Below are 25,239 nucleotides of genomic sequence, written 5' to 3' on the forward strand. Positions count from 1 at the left end.
GTGTTCTTTCACTAAATAAGCAGCTCACCTCATTTTAGTAGAGAGAGATTATCTGCTATTTAGTTCATTGAAAGTAAATTGGGAAGCTGTTTGGTCAAAGGAGCTGAAGCTGCTGTTCGTGGAACAGAGTGTGGAACTGGTGTGACTAGACTGTAGATGAGTGTGATTTTTATCTCTGACAAATTTTCTGTATTTGTAGTCAAGTTCATTTCAGGGTGCTGTATGAAAGTACTTCACTTTTTCAACAGTTGTATTCATTAAACAGTTTGAGATTACATTGCATTTTGTCTTTTATTTCAAGCATTTAACAGAGTTTGCTATATTGTATTATATTTCACAGCTGGGTATGCAGGATTTATACTTTTAATAGTTCTGTCCTTTTGACAGTTACTCATTTATTCGGTTTCTACTGAATTTCTCACACTACTTGGCTTTTCCTGCATTTTGACTAGAGAAGAAAGAAACAGTAAGACACATTCTTTAAGGAAAAAGTACCGGTAGTTGATTCCTCCTAACTTAAGGGGACACTCCTAATACAGATATTATACAGAGCTGATCAGCTGATGTTGAGAAAGATTGAAATAGTTTTTGTTTGTTCTCCAAAGCAAATATTTAGCAGGAAGACAGTGATGAAAGACTAGACACAGCAACTGGACTTTCTGATTACCAGATCAGTATCATGATTTTTATTCTCCCCTTTTGGTGTACGCCTCTTTTTAGAGATACTTAATGTTGAGTCCCATGAAGAAAAAAATTAATTAAATTCTGTACGTGGACACTCAAAGTGGGGACAGGGGTGCACACACAATCCACACCCCCAGGGTGTTCCTCCATAGTCACCGACCTTTGCCTTGTTGTGTAGGAATGGTCTTTGAGGGGCCCCTGCTTGTGTTTACTTGAAGCCGGGTTGCTGATCACACGGAGAAGTCTAGTCTCATTCAAGCAAACATGAGCAGAAACTCCCTGCAGACTTTTCCTATACAACACAAGAGAAGGCAGAGAACTGACCGTTTATGTGCCATGCAGGCAAGGATGTTTGGGACTGGACTTATGGATCCACGCTCAGAGATTTTGTGTGTTTAGGCAAATTCCTGAACACAGAACGTGTTTCTGTTTTGAGATGTGAACAGTGGCAAACATTTACTGGTCCTTGACTGTGGCAGTAAAAATTTGATTTGATAGTGGCCAACTATAAAATTCCTCTTCCTGTTGTTGAAGAAGTCTAGGCTGTTGCAAGCTTGTCTAGTTGGAAGTACGTTTTCTCTAATGCTTTAATTTTTGCAGTTTCTTTTGGCTATTTTTGTTTTCACCTGATGTCATCAAACTGAGAATTGATACTGCGGAAGAGCACATTAGTTTCATTAAAAGGAAACAATCATGTAATGAGGCAAAGCAGTAGTCTATGAAGCCCTCGGCTGCCCTCTGTTGCATATGTACCTCACTTTCCTAGGTTTGGGCATATTGACCCTGCTGCCATAGCTCCTGTTTAACCAAGTGTACCTTACCTAGTTAAAAGATAAGTAGAAAGTTATGTTTTAATCAGAGTAAGGTAAAGGGACCCCTGACCATTAGGTCCAGTCGTGGCCGAATCTGGGGTTGCGGCGCTCATCTCGCTTTATTGGCCGAGGGAGCCGGCGTACAGCTTCCGGGTCATGTGGCCAGCATGACTAAGCCGCTTCTGTCGAACCAGAGCAGCGCACGGAAATGCCGTTTAGAAGAAGAAGAAGAAGAAGAGTTTGGATTTGATATCCCGCCTTTCACTCCCCTTCAGGAGTCTCAAAGCGGCTAACATTTACCTTCCCGCCGGAGTAGTACCTATTTATCTACTTGCACTTTGACGTGCTTTTGAACTGCTAGGTTGGCAGGAGCAGGGACTGAGCAATGGGAGCTCACCCCGTCGAGGGGATTCGAACTGCCAACCTTCTGATTGGCAAGTCCTAGGCTCTGTGGTTTAACCCACAGCGCCACCCACATCCCATTTAATCAGAGTAGATCCACTGAAATGAATGGACCTAAGCTGGTCATGTTCATTAATTACAATGGGTCTACTCTGAGTAATATACCTTCAGAGAACCCTATCTTCATTGATTTCTTAAAGGAACACTGTGTGCCTGCTGTGGCCTCCCTTTAGATAGGATGCACTGTGAATGATATTGGATAACTTCCAAGCGCTGATCAGCCTAGAATCATAGAATTGAAGAGTTGGAAGGGACCCCAAGGGTCATCCAGTCCAATTCCCTGCAATGCAGGAATAACTCTGCATGCTTAACATTACCCTAGCTGGACGGTGGCATACCTAACACATCCCTGTGGGTGCACATTGCAAGGGAAAGTGGGTGGTGGTAGATAAGCAGTTTTTAGGGGTCCTAGTCCATCGTTACTCACTGATTCTTCCCTCGGATAATGAAAGAGGATCCCAAAGACAGATCTAGTCCAGTATCCTGTTTCTGATGGTGGTGAAGAAGATGCCTAATGGAAGTCCACAAGCTGTATTTGAGGGCAAGAGGCCTCTTCTGTTATTTCCCTTCAGCAGCTGGTATTCAGACGCAATCTCCTTCTGAATATAGCCAGGATCAAGTTGCTTTGTGATCCAGGTTCACCAGAATAAAACTTGACCCACCACCACACTGTGAATCAGTATTGGATCCTTTAGACAATCCAGTTCAGCACGGACCTGTGAAAGGATGAGAGAACTTGTCTTGTAAATCTATTCTGAATATAGTGTTTCTCAGATCTGGCAGGCAATAGAGGTGTGTAGTTGTGGGATGGTGGGATTGAATAACAACAGAACCCTGGTCCTTTCCTTGAATGTCTGGGTTTAACGTTTCTGGGATAAAATGAAACAATATGATCTCTAAAGCATTTTTTTTAAAACCAAAGGCCCAGTTATGTCTTTGTTTTTTTATCTCCCCCTGCTATAGCAGCAACTGTAGCAGCAGATGGCATTATATCCCTACAGTAAATCCTTTGCTATATATTGCCTGCATAGATACACTCTTATTGATTAGAAGGATTCATGTTTGGAAACAGAAGTAAAGAGAGATGTAAAAATGGATCTAGTTAAGATGACAACCGTTTATATGGCTATTGAAAGTAGCTTAAATGAACTGAAAGTGATATTTATAAACTTGATAAAAAAGATTGTCTGCGTTCTTCAGCCGCATTGAGACACTGCTAGGGATCCTTTTTAAGCTGAACTTTGACAGATTTTTTTTTAAGATGCATTTTGTTAGCAACTGATAAGGGGGGGGGGGGCTTAGTATCCAGTTTAACCAAAGAAGCCACAAGGTCATGCTTTCCGTAATGTAGCAAACACTTTATTATGCTTGCTGCAAATCTGGAGGGTTTGGATAATACTAACAAAGGTTCTGCTCTGCATACTGCAGTGGGGACTTCTAAAAATAGCCTATATCTAGGCTGTACTTGGTTGTACAAAGGGCCAAGTTGCAGATGTTTGACTAACCATGCAACCAGTCAGTGAGCATTCTTTCAAATAGCTATGCTCAGACGCATAGGTGGAAAACTGTGGTGCTGTAATGCTATCTGTAATGCTATCTGGGACGCGGGTGGCGCTGTGGGTTAAAGCCTCAGTGCCTAGGGCTTGCCGATCGAAAGGTCGGCGGTTCGAATCCCCGCGGCGGGGTGCGCTCCCGCTGTTCGGTCCCAGCGCCTGCCAACCTAACAGTTCGAAAGCACCCCTGGGTGCAAGTAGATAAATAGGGAACGCTTACTAGCGGGAAGGTAAACGGCGTTTCCGTGTGCAGCTCTGGCTCGCCAGAGCAGCAATGTCACGCTGGCCACGTGACCCAGAAGTGTCTTCGGACAGCGCTGGCCCTTGGCCTCTTTGTGTGAGATGGGCGCACAACCCTAGAGTCTGTCAAGACTGGCCCGTATGGGCAGGGGTACCTTTACCTTTAATGCTATAGAACATTCGCCGTGTGTACCTTTTTCTGCACATAGATCTTTCATTTGTTAACCTTTACATCTGTATTTTCTCCCGTGCAAATTATACACGTTCTTTATTTATTTATTTTATTTTATGTGGTTATTTCATTCTGTTGAGGAAATATAAGCAGTAGGGAATGATCGGAAGCCCAAGTGGGGAAAGACTCCCTCTGTTCTATGTATTACACATTTATATTGTTATGGTTTTTAATGATATTTATGAGATTGCATTTCAGCATAATGTGCTCCCCAAGTAGCGCTTGGTGAAAAAGAGAGGGAAGGAATCAAAAATATTCAATTGACTGTGGATGTTTTCTCTCTTCAGGGCACCAGGTTTATCCTTCCATTTAATTGCCCTCTGCTTTATGCAGGAAATAAATGACCTTGCAGGGGTAACGGAGAAATATATGTCTTGAAGATTAACAGTGGAGAGAAAATATTTACATTTGTCCTTTATAGTTAGAGGCATTGATAATAAGCACTCTCAACAATGCTTAGATTATTTCAGTTTGGAGTGTTTAACAACCTATAAGATTTAATCCAACTACGGTAAGTCATACTTAGAATAAACCAACTGAAATCAATGTGTGTTATTTACTTTAGACCATTGATTTCAATGAGTGGTACTCAGTGCTAGTCCGACTCTGAGTGGACCCATTGAAGTAAGCAGGCATGACTAATTTAGGTTCATTAATTTCAGTAGTTCTACTCTGAGTAAGATTTAGTTGAATACAATCCAGTGGTTTTATTCTGAGTTACGCTTGACTTGGATACAACCCACAGATTTTGGAGATGAGTATAACCAGTTGTGGGATGTGGGTGGCGCTGTGGGTTAAACCACTGAGCCTAGGACTTGCCAATCAGAAGGTCGGCGGTTCGAATCCCCGCAACAGGGTGAGCTCCTGTTGCTCGGTCCCTGCTCCTGCCAACCTAGCAGTTCGAAAGCGTGTCAAAGTGCAAGTAGATAAATAGGTACCACTCCGGCGGGAAGGTAAACGGCGTTTCCGTGCGCTGCTCTGGTTTGCCAGAAGCAGCTTAGTCATGCTGGCCACATGACCCGGAAGCTGTACGCCAGTTCCCTCAGCCAATAAAGCAAGATGAGCGCCGCAACCCCAGAGTTGGCCACGACTTTACCTAATGGTCAGGGGTCCCTTTACCTTTACCTTTATAACCAGTTGTAGGAACTGAAATAGCTTTAAAAGCCAGAACGATCATTGGTGATGCAATAGTATTGGTTTAAATACTACATATTGTTACCTATGCTCACCTATAGCCATAACTGTTTGTAAGGAATGCACATCATAATTTAATTTGACCATAGATGGCTATTAAACAGCTTTCCTCATATTTTCATTTATTTTAATATAAAGGGCTTAAAATTACTGTATAAAAATTAGAAACAACACACCCTTATCTTAGGCTTTCAATCTGAATATAGTCTCCTTTGGAATGTGATTTAAAGGGCATGAGTGATTGTCCTGTCCGCAGTATTGCAGCTGGTGGCGCTGTGGTCTAAATCACTGAGCCTCTTGGGCTTGCCCATTGAGTGAGCGCCTGTTGCTCTGTTATAGCTCCTGCCAACCTAGCACCTTGAAAGCACACCAGCACAAGTAGATAAATAGGTACCACTGTAGCAGGAAAGTAAACAGCATTTCCATGTGCTCTGGCACTTGTCATGGTGTCCTGTTGCGCCAGAAGCGGTATAGTCATGCTAGCCACATGACTCGGAAAGCTGTCTGTGGACAAATGCCGGCTCCCTCGGCCTGAAGCAAGATGAGCGGTGCACCCCATAGTTGCCTTTGACTGGACTTAACCATCCAGGGGTTCTTTACCCTTTTTAAAACCTATGTTGAATCAGTCCATCTGCTAAAAAATATGAAGACCAGATTCTCCCTGATCCATAAGATTGGAACCTGTTTTATGTGTTTGAATCCTCTGAGTTGCTATTTTGTTTGTTTTTATATACTTTTACTGCTGTTTTGTTTTAGGTTGCACTTTTGTTTTTGTTTTAATAATATATATCTATCGTTACAGTGCATCACTTAGAGATTTTTGAAATACTAAGTGGTTTATAAATGCTGATAGATAGATAGATAGATAGATAGATAGATAGATAGATAGATAGACAGACAGATAGCAGTGTTGAGAGGCGTTTTCATTCCCCATTTTGGTCTACATGTTTTGGTGTGGATTGCACAGCATTATCAAATGCCAACATTAGTCTTGTTTTTGCAGTTAGTGTCATTCTGTTAGGCTGAAGATCTGTGGTCGTATAGCTTGGCACAGATAGGATGGTTGCTTCTTCTTCACAAATTGCATCTTCCAACACTCAAGACGGTCTCATAGTTTTGCTAGTTGTATTGACGCTGGTCGTAGACTGAATGGTTGACAAGGCTTATTCATCCTGGTGATCCTTTTAAACTCTTATTTGCGAGAGCATGTTCTGAAACCTGTTGAGTGTTGAAATGACTTGTGTGTTCTCGTTTATGCAGATGGGGCTCAATTTTTGTTTCCAAAACAAGGCAAAGCTTTATTAGGCTGCACGCAGTGTGTAGATCAGGGATGTCCAACTTCTAAGAGACTGCAATCTACTCCCACTAAAAAACACCAACAGTGATCTACCCATTGTATTGACCAGAGTTGCTGAGCTTTTTTGGGGGGGGGGGGGCAGGGTCCCATGATCAACCAGAGACACCCCGTGATCGACCAGTAGATCACAACCGACCTATTGGACATCCCTGGTGTAGATCAGTGGTGGGGGACCTCGGGCCCAGAGTTTGAATGTGGCACACCAGGTGCCACTGTCTAGCTCTTGCAATTCTCCCCAGGTCACAGCTTCTGTGGCTTGGCTTTGCTTGCCTGGAATGTGTCCTTCAATTTTGGTAACGCCTCTTACTTTTCTGGATGTGAATAAAGAGAGGCATGTGAAAGTACATAGAAGCTATCCTACTGCACAAATGTAATATTTACATTCATTGCTCTGCCCCCTTTCCTCCTGATTGTGGCCCTTGGGCTGAGCATGATTTGGAAGACCAAGGATCTACAGTACATTGTTTCTGTGAAGAGGTGCTATAAAGCAGAGACGAATCTGTGAAACATAATTATTGCAAAGGATATTTGGAGCAGGGGTAGAGTTTTTTGGGAAATAATCCTAGAAAGAACCCCCCAGTGCAGCTGATTTAGAAGAGAAATTGTTAGTAATCCCTCACTCCAAAAATATAGAGACATTGAGAAAGTTGGTGATTGTTTCCTGGAAAGAACAACTAAGTATTTTAATTGTAATTCCTGTATTAATCTCACTTCCTTGTGTGCAGTTTCTATCTGTGCTTGATAATTGCGGAATAAAAATACAAAATACAGGAACATAAATGTACAGTATGTTAAAGAAAATTTTCTTTCTTTATCAGTGCTAGTTTAATATTGCAAACAGAATCTGTATATATTCTGTCAATTTACTTTATTTGGAACTGGAATGGTTTAAAATAAAAAAATTGCTCATTATTGTGCCTCTAGTTTTCTTGTTAATCCTAGTTTATAAAATACTGTATTTTTGCAAGGCTACAGAAGTGACTTTATACTAAACGTAACATTTCTAATATTTTTGCAGTGCATTTCACAGTGTATACAAATGCATTTGCTTCATTGGGACTAGAAGAATTGAGCATAGATGGTTCACATTGTAATCAGGGATTTGTACTTTTAGTGGTTAATTACATTAAAATGTGTGTTCAATTTTTATTTTTAATGAGCTGAGCAGAAATATACCTCATTTTATTACTGGAAAGTAAAGGATTGCTGTTCTGACAGGTGGTGGAAATTAGCAGGCATTTTTGAAATTGTGTTGTGTGACCAGGAATTGGATCTCATTTTAATTCATCTTTTCTCAACTGGTAAATGAGGTTAATGCCATACATATTCAGCTGATATGGATGAAGAAATTGATATAAAGTAGATCAAGATAGCTAGAGGGCTGCTTTAATTTATAGGTAAAGAGGCAGTGATAAATGGAAGCAATGTAGTAGTGGTCACTAAACTGCTCAGCCATGAGGGCTTAAATAGCGTTAGCTGCTCATTAAAGGTATTGTCAGGATGCAACAAACAGGAATGTGAAAAGGAATAGCCAACTAATCCTTAATTATCAAAATACAGAAAATACTAATTATATCTTAATTAGTTTTTCTCTTAATGTACTGAAATTGTTACTTTTTGTGTAGCACAAATGGATAGTTATATCAACAATAAATAGGTTGTTTTAATAACTTTCTTGTACCTCCTGGGAAAACTGAATTCCAATTTTTAATATGCAATAATGCTTCTCTAGCCTGTAGGAGATGAAAATTATTAAGTAGCTTTATTTTTTTGAAGATTTTTACAGCAGCTTTGGGAAGAATTATTTCACCATGCATCAATTATTTTTAATTGAACTGAATATTTTTCAGATTGCATTAAATGCCTCTCATTTAACTTTAACATTTAGAGTTTACGGAAGAATTTTAACAAATAGTGGGTTCAGTTGTGCCCCCGAATGTTTTAGGGAAGGACTGTTGAGATGGCTACATTAGTTTTAAAGTAGGGCTTTTAGGGTTCTTGGCCAAAGTAGGTGAAACTTCACAGAGGTATGACAATGATAAAGATATGTTCAGAGTCCAGTTTTATAACGTATTGATTACCAAAGTACCCAACTGTACGTGAGCTGTTATTCAGGGTCAAGAGAAAGAATAGCTGGGATGAACAGATACATTTTGTACAGCTGTACTTCCACACACATGAAGTGAACATTGGGCTCACATGGCCCCCCCATCCCAGGACTTGGTTTGCTCAGATGAACTTGATTCCATAGTTCGCTGTTACATCTGAAACAGTGGACTATGGCACTTATCCTCTTAATCAGAATAGGAAATCACATTCAACATTGGAGTGTACGAACCTACATGCTGGCAAATACATCTTACATTGCATTTATGTATATATGGCTGCCATGGGCTACCTCCCTAATGTTGGTTCAAGTAGTGTAAAGAACTCATATGCTCAGTCCTCCTGTTGCATTGCAGCTTGGCTGCTTTATACCATATCAGACCATTGGCCCATTGATCTTGGTACTGTCAACACTGACTGGCAGCGACTCCTCAGGGGTTTCAGGTAGGAGCTTTTCCCAGCCTTAGCTGAAGATTGAACCTGGAAGTACTGGCTGTTTTGAATGAGAGGTGAAAAAGTCCCGTTTCCGGACAGTTGTACTAAAGACTTTGCGGTGCACTGTTTACCATATCTAGTTTTCTGTATGTTACAGAAGTACCATAATTTTTAAAGGCCCATAAGTAAAGGGGAGGCAACCAAGTGTCATTTTATATATCACTATTAAAAATGGATTTAACCATGTTATTCTATAATGTGGCTATAGTCATGATGATGGAGGAGGAGTTTGGATTTGATATCCCGCTTTATCACTACCCGAAGGAGTCTCAAATCGGCTAACAATCTCCTTTCCCTTCCTCCCCCACAACAAACACTCTGTGAGGTGAGTGAGCTGAGAGACTTCAGATAAGTGTGACTAGCCCAAGGTAACCCAGCAGCTGCATGTGGAGGAGCGGGGATGCGAACCCGGTTCACCAGATTACGAGTCCACCGCTGTTAACCACTACACCACACTGGCTCACTGGAGAGTGCTTCTGAATGGCATTCTTGCACCAGTCACGTCCTTTGTTCAAAATAGCAAGGCAGTTGAAAATGCCTACTTTGGGAGATCTCCCTTCACGGTTGTAAAAAGCATAACTAACCTGGGTTTGCTCAGAAAGAGAAGTGGCAAAAGCAGGAGTTTTGACTGTTCAGAGGTGATGGGACTTGAAGTTACTGTCATACTGGCATTGCTTGTCTGGTCAGAGGAAGACTAAATGTGAAGACTAAAAAAACATGCATGAAACACACAATAATAATAGGGCTGGAGAGCTGTTTTTTGAGAAGTATTACTTGGCATGTCTACCCTAGTAAAAAGCTGAGAATGAGATTTGATCTGGCTCTGCGAGGAAGATTTAACAGTAATAAAGTGCTGGTGTTCTAGATTATCAATGAATGATTGTGGAAGTAATGAAACTCGGGTGTTCATCCATTTAACCACTGTTTTATACATACTGTTCTATACATACGCATGGAGAAATTGCAGAAATTGACAACGTGAGCTGTGGACTTCGTATATTGCCCAGTTGAGATGCATACTCTTCAAGTGATGGTGGAGAATATGTACAGGTTGGCAATGTCAGCTGGGTAGGGTGCTTGTTGGGCGGTCAGCATACATATCCTCTGCTTGAATGTAATCTATATTGTACAGACAGTGTGTGAAACTTACATGGAAGTTATGCATATTAGGTGTACAATGTATAGAGTGGTCATTTTGTGTTCTCCAGTATCCATTTATGATTGTCTGTATTGATCAGATGGTGAACAATATTCTCTCATGATGCTGTCAATTCTTGAATATTCTCCATATCTTCATGTGAATGTGTACAATCTCTGGTGTGTATGGACTCACAATAACCCCAACAGATATGAAATTTTGTATTGTATTGATATAAACAAGAAAAGGTGAGGATACACGGGTCAGGATAGCAAAAAGGGCAATTAAAATTATGTGCACAGTCTGAATGAGTCCTAGGTAGCAAGGACCTGATGAGATTCAGCCAAGGGCCCTCGAGCTGCTAGCTGAGCAAACCTCAGATTATCTAGTTATGTAGACAATGGGAATATTTGGTTCAATATACTTAAACAAAAACAAAACAAACTCCAAAGGCTAATTGGGATGAGAAGCTGTAGAATTGGAATTTATAAAACGTAATGGGGTTACTAAGGGTTGAAATGAAGACTACCAATAATTCTTGAATATTTTAATTTAGCACCTGTCTAATATTGGAAATATTCTAATATCATATTTTATATTATATGCAGTACTCATGATAGCATCCCAAGTACCAGGAAGTGCTCTTGCTTTCCTGTTTCCTTCAGTGCTCAACTCGTTGGTTTATCTTTTGGTCCAGTTTAGATTCTTTTTGGCTCCCGTGAGCATGCAGGTGGATTTGCCACCAGGCTGAATTTGAACGGACACACTGGTGTTATGAAGTGGTACATCCATCTTTGAGTGTGTGGTGGACATGCAATTGATGTGGTTAGCGAAATTTGCTCCTGCTCCAGAAATGTTCACCATTGGAACATCATATCTCATCATCATAGTAGGGGTTCCAAAACCCTTGGCACAGGGTCTACAAAGTATCACGTGCCTACTACCTTTGTTTACTTGGGGTAGATTTCAGCTAATGAGTCCTGTTAGTGGAAGTCCTGAGCAAGAACTTCCATTGGGCAGTGGGGCTTTTCCACCCTATTCTTCCCTAAGCCTGCCCCCTCCCTCAGTTGGCATGCAGGGAGGGGATAACCTCTGGAACAATGTCCTGGTGGAAGGGAGGGGAGAGAATTCCATCTGGCGAGCCAAGATACTTGCATTGATGGAACAATCAGAAAAGTGCAGTGTTGAATTCTTCTCTAAGTTTATCTGAGAACAAAGGTATTATATTGGAATGTTCATGCTGCTAAAGTGTTTAAGGTAAAGGTAAAGGGACCCCTGACCATTAGGTCTAGTTGTGGCCGACTCTGGGGTTGCGGCGCTCATCTCACTTTTCTGGCTGAGGGAGCCGGTGTACAGCTTCTGGGTCATGTGGCCAGCATGACTAAGCCACTTCTGGCGATCCAGAGCAGCACACGGAAACGCTGTTTACCTTCCCGCCGGAGCGGTACCTATTTATCTACTTGCACTTTGACGTGCTTTCGAACTGCTAGGTTGCAGGAGCAGGGACCAAGCAACAGGAGCTCACCTCGTTGCAGGGATTCGAACCGCTGACCTTCTGATCAGCAAGTCCTAGGCTCTGTGGTTTAACCCACAGCGCCACCCGCGTCCCTTGCTAAAGTGTTACGCCACTGCTTTTACTTGCTTAGCTCTAAGATGAAGTTCCTTTCTCTTTAAAATGTCCAGGAGATTGATCTGGGAGATTAATTTACTTTAGTGCTGTTGATGGACTTATTCAACAATTCAGGCGACAACAGAGGAAGGTAGAACAATTCCTATTAGTATGAATTTACTGAATTGGGCTAGATGATCATATTATTATCCAAGAAAGGCACCGATAAGCTAATTGTTGTTATCAGAATCCTGGCACGTTCCTGGTGCATATTTTATGCTTTCTTAGAAATGCATCATTAGAATAGGCCAAAATTCTTGCTGAAATTAGAGACAATGACTATGCCATAAAGTAGACATAGAACTGACTTAAAAAACCCACATCTGATATAATTAAAGTACAGTTTCAGCAAGCTTTCATGCAGGTGGTAAGCCAAGATAGGCAGTGCATGAATTATTCAGTCCATACCTGAACAATTTGTTGCTCAGACTGAGGATCCAGGTCAGAGTCGGCTGCACTGTAGGGCCAGATTCACTCCTAATGGTGCCTGATCTCTGTTTGGGGCTACTTGGTGCAATAACACCCTCTGACCATCTGAAGAGGTCAGTCTAGCCATGTTCTTTGCTTCCAAGTAACCATAATTGAGCCGGGAGTAAAGTGCCTGGGGTGTGCCACTGGAAGCTCCCGGTTCAAAACCTGCAATGTTTTACTGTGTTCTTCGAGAGTTTACTCTAGATCCAGTACTGTTAAAATATATATATATTAATGAAATACAATGAAATTTAGTAATAGTGCATTGCTAAATTTGTGGGTCATATAGAACCAGAGAGAGCTATAAACGCTGCATTTAGAGTGTGTAAGGCTATAAATTCAAAATGGTGTGCAACGACAGAACATTAGAACATAATGGCTTTACTGCTGAAAGTATGGCAATACTCAGCAAGAGTATTAGGCTTGTCCTATTATAATCATCATGTCGTAACACTTTTTCATCCAATTAATGTAAAATCTTCAACCACGTACTAATTAAAACCTTGATCTCTCTCTCCATTCCCTGCTAGCTCCACCCACCGTGCCTAGTTATGTTACCTATATGAATACTTTTCATTTTTTATTACGCGATTGTCATGAAAATCCTGATTTCGGTGTTTTCTGTTGTCTAGAGTTTTTAATATGTTCTATATCTGGTCTCTAAAATGCTTAGCTAAGTTCAGTTCTGGCTTAGCTTTTTATTTTGCAGCAGCTAATAAAGGCATATTATCTTGTTCAGGCATTGTAATTATTGAAATGTGTGTGTCCATTAACTGCAACATTAGGCTGTGGATATAATTACTGTCTAGAGCCAATATCTTTGCAAAGCTGCATCTTCAGTGCTTTGAAGCCATAAGCAACATTTGCGAAATAATATTTAAATGATTCAGAATTTTATCTTGCAGATTGAAATGTAGCACTGCTTGCATTCAGATGATTGTGTTTATAAGTCGGTCATTAGCAACTATATTATCAGGTTATCCTTGTATTAAATTTTTTTTGTATTTGAGAGAAGTTACTATTGCCCCCAAATAAAATAATTGTATCAGTAGGTGACAGTTATTATGTATAAAAGCATTGCTGATAAATCATTGAGAGAGCTTTAGAGGTAGTTAAGAATTATATACTGTAGCAGCAGAGGCTCAGCTCTTTCCAATCTAGGATACTCCCTTTTTTCAGACAAGACTGATGTAACTCTGGGCCAGGAGGAAATTACCGTATTTTTTGCTCTATAAGACTCACTTTTCCCCTCCTAAAAAGTAAGGGGAATTGTGTGTGCGTCTTATGGAGCGAATGCAGGCTGAGAAGCTATCCCAGAAGCCAGAACAGCAAGAGGGATTGCTGCTTTCACTGCGCAGCGATCCCTCTTGCTTTTTCTGGCTTCTGGGATTCAGAATATTTTTTTTCTTGTTTTCCTCCTCCAAAAACTAGGTGCGTCTTGTGGTCTGGTGCGTCTTATAGAGCGAAAAATACGGTATTTTGCCTCTTCATGAACTGTTTATATGAAACAGCATTTTCTATTTGGGATGGTATTATTTCTGGATAAAAATTGGAAGCACACCACTCACCCTTCTCTGCGAAAGCAGAAAAGCCCGGTCTTACCCTCCTCTTTGATCAGAGTTTGGGGATGAGACAGTGCTTCTAGGCAATGGTCATCCTTCTGGGATCTCCCCCCCCCCCATGTTTGCAGACTATGATGGGGAAATACCCAGTGTCTCCTTTAAAATTATGCCCTGACCCTGAGGGGTATAGAATGAATGAATTTGTAGCCAACATGGTGGTGGCATATTTCTTGAAGGCTCCAGCACATCATTTGGGAATTGCTTCTTGGGCATCCACAGGAGTCACTACAGCTGGAGAAATTCCACTTGAGTAGGGTTGTTTGCTGTGTTGAATCCTTTTCAGAGCTGCCCTCAGCGACTGTATCTAAAGGAAGATTGTGGCAGCAACAACTGTGCTCAGCATGGGAATCCCTGGCTTGGCAAGTGTTATGATGGGAAACTCTGGAATCTCTTCTTCAAAAGAGAAGCTGAGCCCAGGAAAAATAGAGCTTTTTTTAGAATGGATTTTGGTGGAAAGCCCTCCTGCCAGTCCAAGAAATCAGGCCTTCCCAAAGATTTAGACATAACCATACCTAAAACATAGGGAAAAACATACACCTGCAGTCATGGAAATGGCTGTGGCTCCATGTGTATATAACACGGTTCATGCTAATCTAACTCTCTTTTGTGATATACTAGTGTGCTGATTTGCATGGCAGAGTTTGACAATGTGAACTCGCCCTTTAGACTTTAGGGAAAACAAAACAAGTTCGGTAAGTGGGAATCTTGCTTGTTTCCAAGTACACATTGTGTAAGATTCGCATGCTTATTCCTTTTTTGTCTTCTTAAAGTTTCATGGAAGGAGATAATCTTTAGTTTAAAGTGTGGTTTTATTTCTTGGAAGCTATGAAGAGAGTCACTGCTGGACTGATTCCCAGATGTGAGTTTGTGTAAATACCTCTTCCCAAGGCAATGTTCAGGTACACTTGTTGGCGCAGAGTGGAGGAGCCTGGTGGTTTTACTTATATAAGAGATTGCTAAGATTACTGATTGAAAGTATTAATCAGCAAGGGCATCTATTAAACATTCATGAGTAATGTCTGCAGATTTTAGCAAATTCCTTTCATTTAAGCAAAGATTATTATTGCTTTATTACTAAGTAATGTTTTGCGCTGGCGGCAATATGTGTGTGTGTGTGTGTGTGTGTGTGTATATATATATATATGGATGAGAAAATGAGAGATTTTTTTAATTTTTGAAATCAATTGGTAAAATAATATTGGATATGAAATGGCAGAATAAGAATGTAAGGATAACCTGCTGGATCAGGCCAGTGGCCCATCTAGTCCTGCATCCTGTTCTCACAGCAGCCAACCAGATGCCTGTGGGAAACTGTTAGAATTCCTGCTCCATGGTTGCAGTCATGGGATTGTTGTCTATCACATGATGGTATATGTTTTGACTCCACAGAGTGGGAAGTGACGGAGACAGGATGTTTGTGTTCCTGTGTTCCGTGAAGTGAGACTATTGTCCTTTGTTCATTCTCTTTGCTGTCTGATGCTAGAGAGAGAGGGAGTCATGTTGCAGTGCTTCGTGTGTGTTTATATGTAAATAAAGTAGATTAGCCAAAATGCTGAGGTCTCTCACGCAAGCTGCGAAGTCTCTGCGGATCCCTAAGTATGCTGATGTCTGTTGACATCGGTTGCTGTGATGTTTGGGCAGAAGAAAGCTTTTTAAACTCCCGACCGACCAAGAGGAAGGGGACATGCCCAGTCGTGCATGTGTCTCTGCCAGGGTCCTACTCGAGTGTAGGATGAGCTCCTGACAGAAACTAGGGAACAGAACATGAGCACAAGAGCATTTTCCCCTCCCATGGTTTCTAGTAACTGTTATTCAGAGGCATTGCTGCCTCAAGCTGTGGAGGTAAAGCATAACCGTCAAGGATAGTAACCATTGATAACCCTCTCCTCTGTCAATTTGCCTAATCCTCTTTTACAGCCATCCGAGCTGGTGTCCATCACCGCCTGCTTGAGGAATGAGTTCCATAGTTTGATTATTAGCTGCATGAAGAAGTACCTCCCCCCCTTTAAATATATCTTTATTAATTTAAAATAAATACATTTATGACAAAACAAACGTGCATACAAGTAAACAAACATACAATCAATCAAACAAACAAACAAACAAAAAAACAAACAAACATAGAAGAATCAAACAAACCACCACACTATTAAGATATACCGTATTTTTCGCTCTATAAGACGCACCAGACCACAAGATGCACCTAGTTTTGGGAGGAGGAAAACAAGAAAAAAAATATTCTGAATCTTAGAAGCCAGAACAGCAAGAGGGATCGCTGCGCAGTGAAAGCAGCGATCCCTCTTGCTGTTCTGGCTTCTGGGATAGCTGCACAGCCTGCATTCGCTCCATAAGACGCACACACATTTCCCCTTACCTTTTAGGAGGGAAAAGGTGAATCTTACAGAGCAAAAAATACGGTAAATACCTTTTTTGCTTATCTGTCCTGCACCTTCTAATATTCAACTTCATTGGAGGTCCATGAGTTCTAGTGTTATGATAGAAGGAGGGAAACTTCTCTCCACCCACTCTCTCCATGCCATGTATAATTTTGTAAACTTCTGTCATGTCACTTCCGAATCTCCTTTTCTCTAAACTAAAAAGTCCCAAATGCTGTAACCTTTCTTCACAGGGTAATCGCTCCCTATAGCGGTCAATTTTATTTTATTTTTATTTTCCGCATTCTGCTGTTTCGTTTGTTGGCCTAAGCACTAGATCTGTATGGCAAACTTAGGGAATCCCATTCCCTGTCTTGTGATTATCTACCACTTTAATTGAACGTAGCTGGTTGACTCTCACCCTTCTGGACTATTACTGCTCAAAGACTAAGAGACTACTTCTATCTCTTGTTAGAGGTTACCATAGTTTATTACGGCAGGAACGGGCATCAAGCCCCATGCTCTGCATTCCTCTCACAATCTGGCTTTACAGTTTTCCAGTCTGTCTAGAAAATTAAACTCGGATTACGTATTGGTCAGCGTCAAGAAGCCCGTAAGATTAAAAAACGTAATCCAAGCCTGCATTGTTCAGCATAGTGCATGTGTGTAGACTTCCCACAGTGCCTACAAGACTCTGTTTTCTGCCCCTTCTGACTGAGATGGAATTTTAAAAGGCTCTAAAAAAGTTTTAATAGGCACTAGGTTCTCCACTACCTGTCCCTGAACCAGTGGCGTAGCGTGGGGGGTGCAGGGGGGGCCGGCCGCACCGGGCGCAACATCTGGGGGTTAGGGTTAGGGGGCACAAATCCACGGGTTAGGGGGCGCAAATTACTTGTCTTGCCCCGGGTGCTGACAACCCACTCTACGCCACTGCCCTGAACCTACTGATGATAGCTGTGCAGGAGGCTGGAAGAATCTTAAAAATTGACATTTTTTCTCCAACCAGCCTTCTTCTACCTGCACTTTCTGCTCACTCCCATCCTTTCCTGCTGAGCCAGAGGTGTGCATTGTTGCTCCCCTTCCCTCTTCAAACATTGCAAAATGGCTGTCTGGAGGAAGCAGGCAGAGGCAGCAGTATGAAGCAATTATTTATTTAAAGTAAAATATTTCTATGCCACCCTTCATTAAAAAAACCAACCCAGAGTAGGCTACGGGCAATATAATCTGATCTTCATTAAATAGATAAATTAAAATAATAAAATATACAATATCCACCATAGCTCAGACAAATTACTAAGAGCTTGTTATTATTCGCCCGAGCATTCACTTGTTATTAAGCAGTTCTTGGAACAGAAAACTGAAACCAGTCAGAGTTGGTATTTGTCTTATTTCAGGGGGGATTTCCAAAGGCTAGGTGCCACCACAGAAGAGGCCCTCCCTCTGCTCGCTGTAAGATAGATTTGTGGAGGTGGCAGAACAACCAAGAGGAGGACCTGATCCGATTTCAATGGATGGGTTGGTTTATACAGTGGTACCTAGGGTTAAGAACTTAATTCATTCCGGAGGTCCGTTCTTAACCTGAAACTGTTCTTAACCTGAAGCACCACTTTAGCTAATGAGGCCTCCTGTTGCTGCCATGCCGCCGCTGCACGATTTCTGTTCTCATCCTGAAGCAAAGTTCTTAACCCGAGGTACTATTTCTGGGTTAGCGGAGTCTGTAACCTGAAGCGTCTGTAACCTGAAGCGTCTGTAACCTGAAGCGTCTGTAACCTGAAGCGTCTGTGATCCGAGGTACCACTGTATTGGGTGGGGGCAGTCTCCCAGGTAATCAGATCCTAAATTGTTTGGGGCTTTATCCATTAACAAACTTGCTTTAAACTTGGCCTGAAATTGGTAGCCAATGTGGTTATTTGGGGAATGGTAGGTAGGTTCACCCAACAACCTTTCCTTTGCCAGCTGCTACAGATGGTGAATACAAAGCTTTTGTTTTATCTGTGTGCAAGTTTGAAGTGTCTGTGTGTCAGGAAAGGATGAAACAGGACTACTTAGGTCTCCCTAGAAGTAGATCATTTTGTTATTGGCCACACCCCCAGAGTAGTCGTTTTGTGCTAGTGTCCACAAACCTTTTTCAAAATTTGGAATGTGCTCACAGGTTGGGGACCCCTGACCTAAAGCCGGTAATCTGACACTTGCTGTTCATTTTGTTTGGAGATTGCTAGTTAAGACAGAAGTGTGTTCTACTGTGTGTCCGCCCCCCCCCCCCGACTGTATAAGAAATAAATGGGAAATACTTACATATATCCTCAGGTTAATGAGGAGCAGGTTGTTCAGGACGAATAGTCTGTCTGTGAAAATAATTTGGACTACTTTTGATTTTGTGCTCAATCCACCAAGCAAGGTGCAGATCAATCTGTGAGTGAAAGGTGCCTTTCACATATGGGTGGGCTTTTTTCGGAGTCAACTCCTTGTACCCCTGCTTGCTCACTGTGGCATACTTTTCCTATTATACTCAATAATTTATATGAATTCGTTAGCTGGACATAATCTAGTTAATAACAGTGTTCAAAAGGTCTCCCTTCAGGTGCCGAGCATTTTGTATCATTCCTGCCACCTCAACAAATGGGTGTAAAGGGTTGAGCTGGTGTTTGAATTTAAGATGAATTATTGCATCATAAATGTACATATCAAGCCTTATTGTGATGTCTTACTCCTCCTATTACATCATCATATTTTGTTCAAATAATTCAGTGGCCCAGAGGGAGACGGTTGCAATCAGACACACAAAATTTCAAGCAGGCAAGTTAAACCAAATGGTCAGAACATGTGGGATTTAGTTTGGGGACAGAAGCACAGGTGTCTGTGATCTCTTAAAAGTTTGACTTATGTGCCATATCTACTGGGCCTAACTAGTTAATGGCTTGTATAAGATTTGAATTGGGACATCCTGGTCTTTATAACTGCAGTGTCTTAACCGCTGGACCACTTGAGTTGAATTTAAATGAACAGTACTAGAATGCGAATAAGAGAGTTCTTGACTAATTTATTAACAGTGGTTTGGTGCTGGTTTTTCTCCTAGATCTATAGTTGTCATGTATGCCAGGAAATATCAGAGGCTAACTGTACCAGACCCTGCACCTAGATGCTCAAAACTGCTTTTTATCAGTGGGGTTTTTGATCCAGTTTCCAGATTCTTGCAGGTATTCCAGTAATAGCATACCAGAAAGACTTCTTGTTTTTCAGCACCTCACAGCCTGTTGGGGGAACTGGACCTTGTAGAACAAGAGGCTGGTTGCAAGGTCAGTGCTACCCACTGAAAGGTCTTAAAGTCTCGGCAGAAATGATTCAAAACAAAATTCTTATGTTAATAATAAGTAATAAATGAACATTCCTTTCAAAAGCAAAAAAGAAGGGGCCTTGCCACCAACGAGCCTACAGTCTAAATATGTGCCTTCAGATTGGGTCAGAAGTTTGTTTGTTTGTTTTAATTGTAGTTCCAGATAACTATGGCTGCAGTCCTAATACCACTTAACTGAGAGTAAGCCCCATTGAAAGCAACAGGACTTACTTTGAGTAGGATTGCACTGAAAATCTTTTTATCATTGGGAAAACTATCAAATTGGCAGTCATAAAATACCATCAGAAGGTTTTCTTTTAGACAGTCACTTTTTTGTAACTTGTGAGGTCTTGAATTCTTAACATAATGTTTGATGGTCAGTTTTCATTCAAGAGATGCCTTATTTGAGTTCACCACTTCTAATTCTATAAATATAACTTCTTGCTGGCTGTTACATTTGGTATGTTAATCAATGGAAGTTACATTTTTTAATTCCCTCTGCTGTGTGGTAAATACTGAGAAAACTGGTCCATTTTAATTTTAGGAAGAAACTATTTATTTATTAAATTTATATACTGTTCATCTGAGAATCACAGGGTGCTTTACAATATAGAAACACAAAAATACATGGCATAAAAGCAAACAAAACAATAACACATGCACATAGAGCTCATAGATTGTTTAGTTAGCCAACTATTGACGAATACAGATATCAAAGGAATATAAAAAGGGGGAATGCTTTATTTATTAACCTGGAGTGTTAGCATTAACTATGGAATAATAATAATAATAATAATAATAATAATAATAATATAATTTTATTTATATCCCGCCCTCCCCAGCCAAAGCCAGGCTCAGAGCGGCTAAAAACAGTAAATAATACAATACAAAATAATAATACAAGGAGACTAGTGCAAAAAGTCTCCTATATGAAATGTTTTGAGTTTCCTCTTTGAGACCTCTAAAGGAATATCCATAATGTGAAGTTATTCTCCAGATCTTAAATTTTAGTTACATGATACACAGCTGGCATTTTCTTTGAAACATCTGGTGGGTGTGCACTGTAGGTTGTATGAACTGTTTCCACTTTCTAGGGGGATGAGCCTTGGCAGTATTAGAGCTGGTGTCAAGAGGCTGCATTGGAAGTTGTCCCACAGAAGACTGCCCAGATACTGAAAATCTGGCGGATGCAGCCTTACTTAGTCTATTGTCTTTGAATAAATACAAATTCTGGTGACACTTTGGACTTTAAATAATACAAGATTTAGCAGTGGAGAAATTTCAGTCTGGGATAAAGGTAAAGGTAAAGGGACCCCTGACCGTTAGGTCCAGTCGTGGCCGACTCTGGGGTTGTGGCACTCATCTCGCTTTATTGGCCGAGGGAGCCAGCGTACAGCATGGCCAGCATGACTAAGCCGCTTCTGGCAAACCAGAGCAGCACCTGGAAACGCCGTTTACCTTCCCGCCGGAGCGGTACCTATTTATCTACTTGCACTTTGACATACTTTCGAACTGCTAGGTTGGCAGGAGCTGGGACCCAGCAATGGGAGCTCACCCCGTCACGGGGATTCGAACCGCCGACCTTCTGATCGGCAAGTCCTAGGCGCTGTGGTTTAACCCACAGCGCCACCCGCTTCCAGAATAGTAATAAAAGTTGATTTTCCTTCTAACATAACGAACTTCCAGAATTTTGTCGTCAGCATAGTTTGCACTGCAACCAAATTCCCAGTCAAGCGTGTTGGTCTGTCTAGCAGAGTATTGTCTATTTTGATTGGCAGTGGCTCTTCAAGGTTCAGGCAGAGGTATTTCCTAGCTCTGTTGAGATAAGAGTCCCATTGAAGAATGCATGCACACACATACATATATTAGGGCTGTTGGCTGATTAAATAATTTTTAATTGATCATAGGCCTTTATCCATTGAATTGGACGCAGACCTTTTATACAATTAATTGGATACATTTAATTTTCATATGATAAAAGAACCTCCCTGTGGTGCCTCTGTGAGATATTGACAGAGATGTGAGATACAATAAACAAAAACTGCCACTCATTGGAAGCAAGGCTGTTAATAGTAACACACAGCGACCAAAATAACTTCAGAAATAAATATGCCCTTAATTTTCAGCTCCGTCAGTTAAAAATTTCCCTCACTGATAAATGAAGTAAAGCTGATACTCTGATTTTAAAGCTTGCAGCCCTAATTTGTATATTTACATTAATAGAAAATGGGAACACATCTGCTACGACTATGCTCTCTTTCCATTTCTGTTTTTGTTTTATTGCACAGAAGACTGCCCATCTATCTGTGAAGACTTGTAGCAAACCAGTTTGCCCTCCATACTTGAAGATTTTGGTTCCTCTTTTGCTCCATGTGGCAAATGGGTCAAGCCTGTCTTTCATGCCTGACGCAAGGTAAGCTAGTAAGAAGCCTGGCATTAGAAATGGATTGACCTAATTTTGAAAATTTAACAATGAATATATTTTGTACATCTCTTTATAGGTGAGCTGTACCACCCAACATTTGTGTGTGTGTGTGTGAATCAATAATTTATGTCCTTATTCATCTTACAAACACATTTCATGTAAAGTTTGGACTTATTGTGTGATGTTCAGCAATTTAGAATAAATGCATTGTGGGGGCAGAAATCAACAAGCCATTCCTGTACCATGTGGCACATAACGGAGCGCGTTACTTCCGGGTTTCGCCTCTCGCGCATGCGCAGATGGTCAAAATGATGTCACGCAATTCTGGATGTGAACGGGGCTCTGGAACGGATCCCGTTTGCATCCAGAGGTACCACTCTCTGTGTGTGTGTGTGTGTGTGTGTGTGTGTGTGTATATATATATATATATATATATATATATATATATATATATGACCTTAGAATTCCGATAATAGTTGTAAGAATGCCGTTTGTTTTATGTCTGCTTTGGTTACTATAATATGTAGTTAGGGCTAGCAGTTTGATATGTATACAGTGCAGGGTTTTGCAGGGCAATTGACAATCTGAAAACTCAAATCTTAGAATCCCAGCTTTCATCTTCCTAGTCCCCATGGTTGCAGATATTTTTGTAGGTGTGTAGGCAATGCCTGCCAAAGGTTCGGTTCTGTGTAAAGGGGAAGCATTCAAACAGACACGTTTTCCTTAAGTTTTGAAGTTACACTTGAATCTTGCATGCAAGTCTTCTTATGTTGTGAGCTTTCCTTGCACCCCTGGCAAGGTGACTGTCTCTATTTAAGATGCACAATTGTATTTTGTTTTAGCCACTGCCTCTTTGGGGGAAACCATTTGGTGTAATGAGTCAAACCACTTTTGTTCACTAGTCTAACAAGTTAATTGATGAAAGGATTGCTACCCTAATCTGTGTATTTAGTCTCTCTGTCTACTTACAAAAGCTACACGAATTAGTACGCATTAGTCCAGGGATAGTTGCTGCCCTGCGCTTTCTGCAGATAAAGTTTTGGGTAATGCACTCAGGTGGTTCTTACTTAAATCAGCCATACTCAGTTATTTGGGCTCTTTTGGGACGATGGGCAGGATACAAATTTAATAATGAATATTTATTTTGACCAATATGTTATTACAAATTCTCATAGTTCTGGTAAATAGTTTTCATGTGACAACTATAAGGCTTCTTTTCTTTTTCTACAAAAATAGATGTTTTGTTTTTTGTTAAGAATTATGACTGATCAATGAGCGAGAAAAGGCCTTGCTAATCAATTTTAACATAATATTTCTTTATAATGGCCCTTACTGGAGTCCATTTAATTACTGCAGTGGGAAACCTGTAATGAGTGTTTATATATAATATATAAATATTTTTTTAAACCCCTCTTAACTGATCATGACTTTCTGTATCCTGTCTCATGGTTATAATTTGGGTGGGTAGTGTTATTGCATTCATGAATGGCTTAATGATGGCTACCTGCTTATTTGCATCAATATAGTTAACCCAAAATAATGTATGTATTTGCAATAGTTGTATACCGCTTTAAAAAAAGAATACATTGATTGTAGTTTTTATTCTCGTTCTGTTGTGTCTTACAGACCTTTCTGCAAACTACTAATGGGATGAACACAATATATCACTTTTATAATAGCGAGCTATTAAAGGCAAACATAAAGCAGTCTGAAGGCCATAAGTGCTGCCAACAGCTCCTGCTTTAATGAATTCCCTTTTAGATGTCCATTAAATGCTCATGGCAAATGTACTCATAATGGAAATGGCAAATCTAAATGGGTAGATATGAATAATCCATGGAGTTTAAATTCTGTTTATGATCATCTTCACATTTAGTTTTCAAGACAGCACAGTTTAGTTTTCATTACAGTTTGGAATAAAGAGGACAGGGAGTAATTGATTGCTTCAAGCAGATTAAAATCAATGGTCTTCTTTCCAAAGAACGAGTTCAATGCCATAATTCCAACTTTAAATATTGATTTAGGGAATTCAACACAATGTTTTGTGCTGTGTGAATTTTATATAAAGACAAATATTAATTTTATGTATTATATGTATGTATATAGAACCACGGCAAGGCTGTTAGCAGTATGTGCATGAGTTAATAGTGATCTATATTAAGTCATTTTGATATTATTGCAGTCATAATGAATCAATGATATTCCCGTCATCATTGTAATACTGTTTGTAACCCATTAGCACAGAGAAATTACAACCCATCATACCTCATTATAATGATTGAGGGTTTATTACCATATTCTCAAATTGCTTGCTTGCGATAAAACTAAATAGGCACCAGACAACTGTAGGTAGACCATAGACTATGTGTTATCATACTAGGGTAATGAAGGATTGTTATAGCATAATAGGACAAAATCTATGCAGAAAATAAACTTGCCAGTTGAAAAGAGCCGGAGAGTATTTTTTATACTTGTCAGTGTATTAAAGGTCAAACATTTGTTTTCATCATACTGTTTAGCAAATTTCAGGAGTCATATGGCTTTTACACTTGAATAGGTACTGCGCTGGAACCTTTTAAAGCCTTTAGATCACGTACTGTAACGTGCAGCTCATACATAAACTGACAAGCTCTATGGTGGTATTTAAATAGCATTCTTTTTGTTGCAGAACTGTACCAGTTATTTTTACTAAATCCCATTGTTCTATTGAGTTATGTGCATTGTTTGAGAGAAGGGGACTTAGACTCTTAAGAGTCACAATCAAGAGTGACACATTGTATGCCAGAAGCAACTTTTGGGCCCTCCAAACATTGAGGGACTCCTATCTCCCTGTTCTTTGGGACATGCCTTATGGTGCTGGTGTGAGTCAGAGTCCCCATCCAAGCAAACAGAAAAGGGGCATATGTTGTCGTTGTTGTTGTTTGTTGAACTTTTTGGTCACTTTCTCTTGCCAAAGGAGGCAGCTCAAAGCAGCTTACAAGCAAAAATCTGCATGAATACATTAAAATGCATGGATACATTTAAAGCAAATATAAATACATTAAAATGCACATTTAAAACAAACTCATAT

General features: G+C 40.5%; 1 protein-coding gene and 2 long non-coding RNA genes across 7 annotated transcripts in view; 1 reads left to right on the forward strand and 2 right to left on the reverse strand.

Annotated features, from left to right (window-relative positions):
* The window catches only part of LOC310673564, a 349,698-nt gene that overhangs the window by 80,873 nt on the left and 243,586 nt on the right, over positions 1 to 25,239 (reverse strand). The gene's annotated exons all lie outside the window — the stretch shown is intronic.
* The window catches only part of RANBP17 (RAN binding protein 17), a 200,268-nt gene that overhangs the window by 34,611 nt on the left and 140,418 nt on the right, over positions 1 to 25,239 (forward strand). The window lies entirely within an intron of this gene.
* On the reverse strand, positions 657 to 19,527 carry LOC310673567. 2 transcript variants are annotated; one of them, XR_014509116.1, is made up of 4 exons: positions 18,706 to 19,527; positions 6,568 to 6,845; positions 2,386 to 2,674; positions 657 to 976 (listed from the first exon to the last, which is right to left on the reverse strand). It is a non-coding gene; the product is annotated as an uncharacterized lncRNA (long non-coding RNA). The 2 variants fall into 2 exon arrangements; XR_014509115.1 differs by lacking the exon at positions 6,568 to 6,845.

The sequence above is a fragment of the Podarcis tiliguerta genome, assembly GCF_965153285.1.
Source record: "Podarcis tiliguerta genome assembly, chromosome: 3".
Taxonomy (NCBI): Eukaryota; Metazoa; Chordata; class Lepidosauria; order Squamata; family Lacertidae; genus Podarcis; species Podarcis tiliguerta.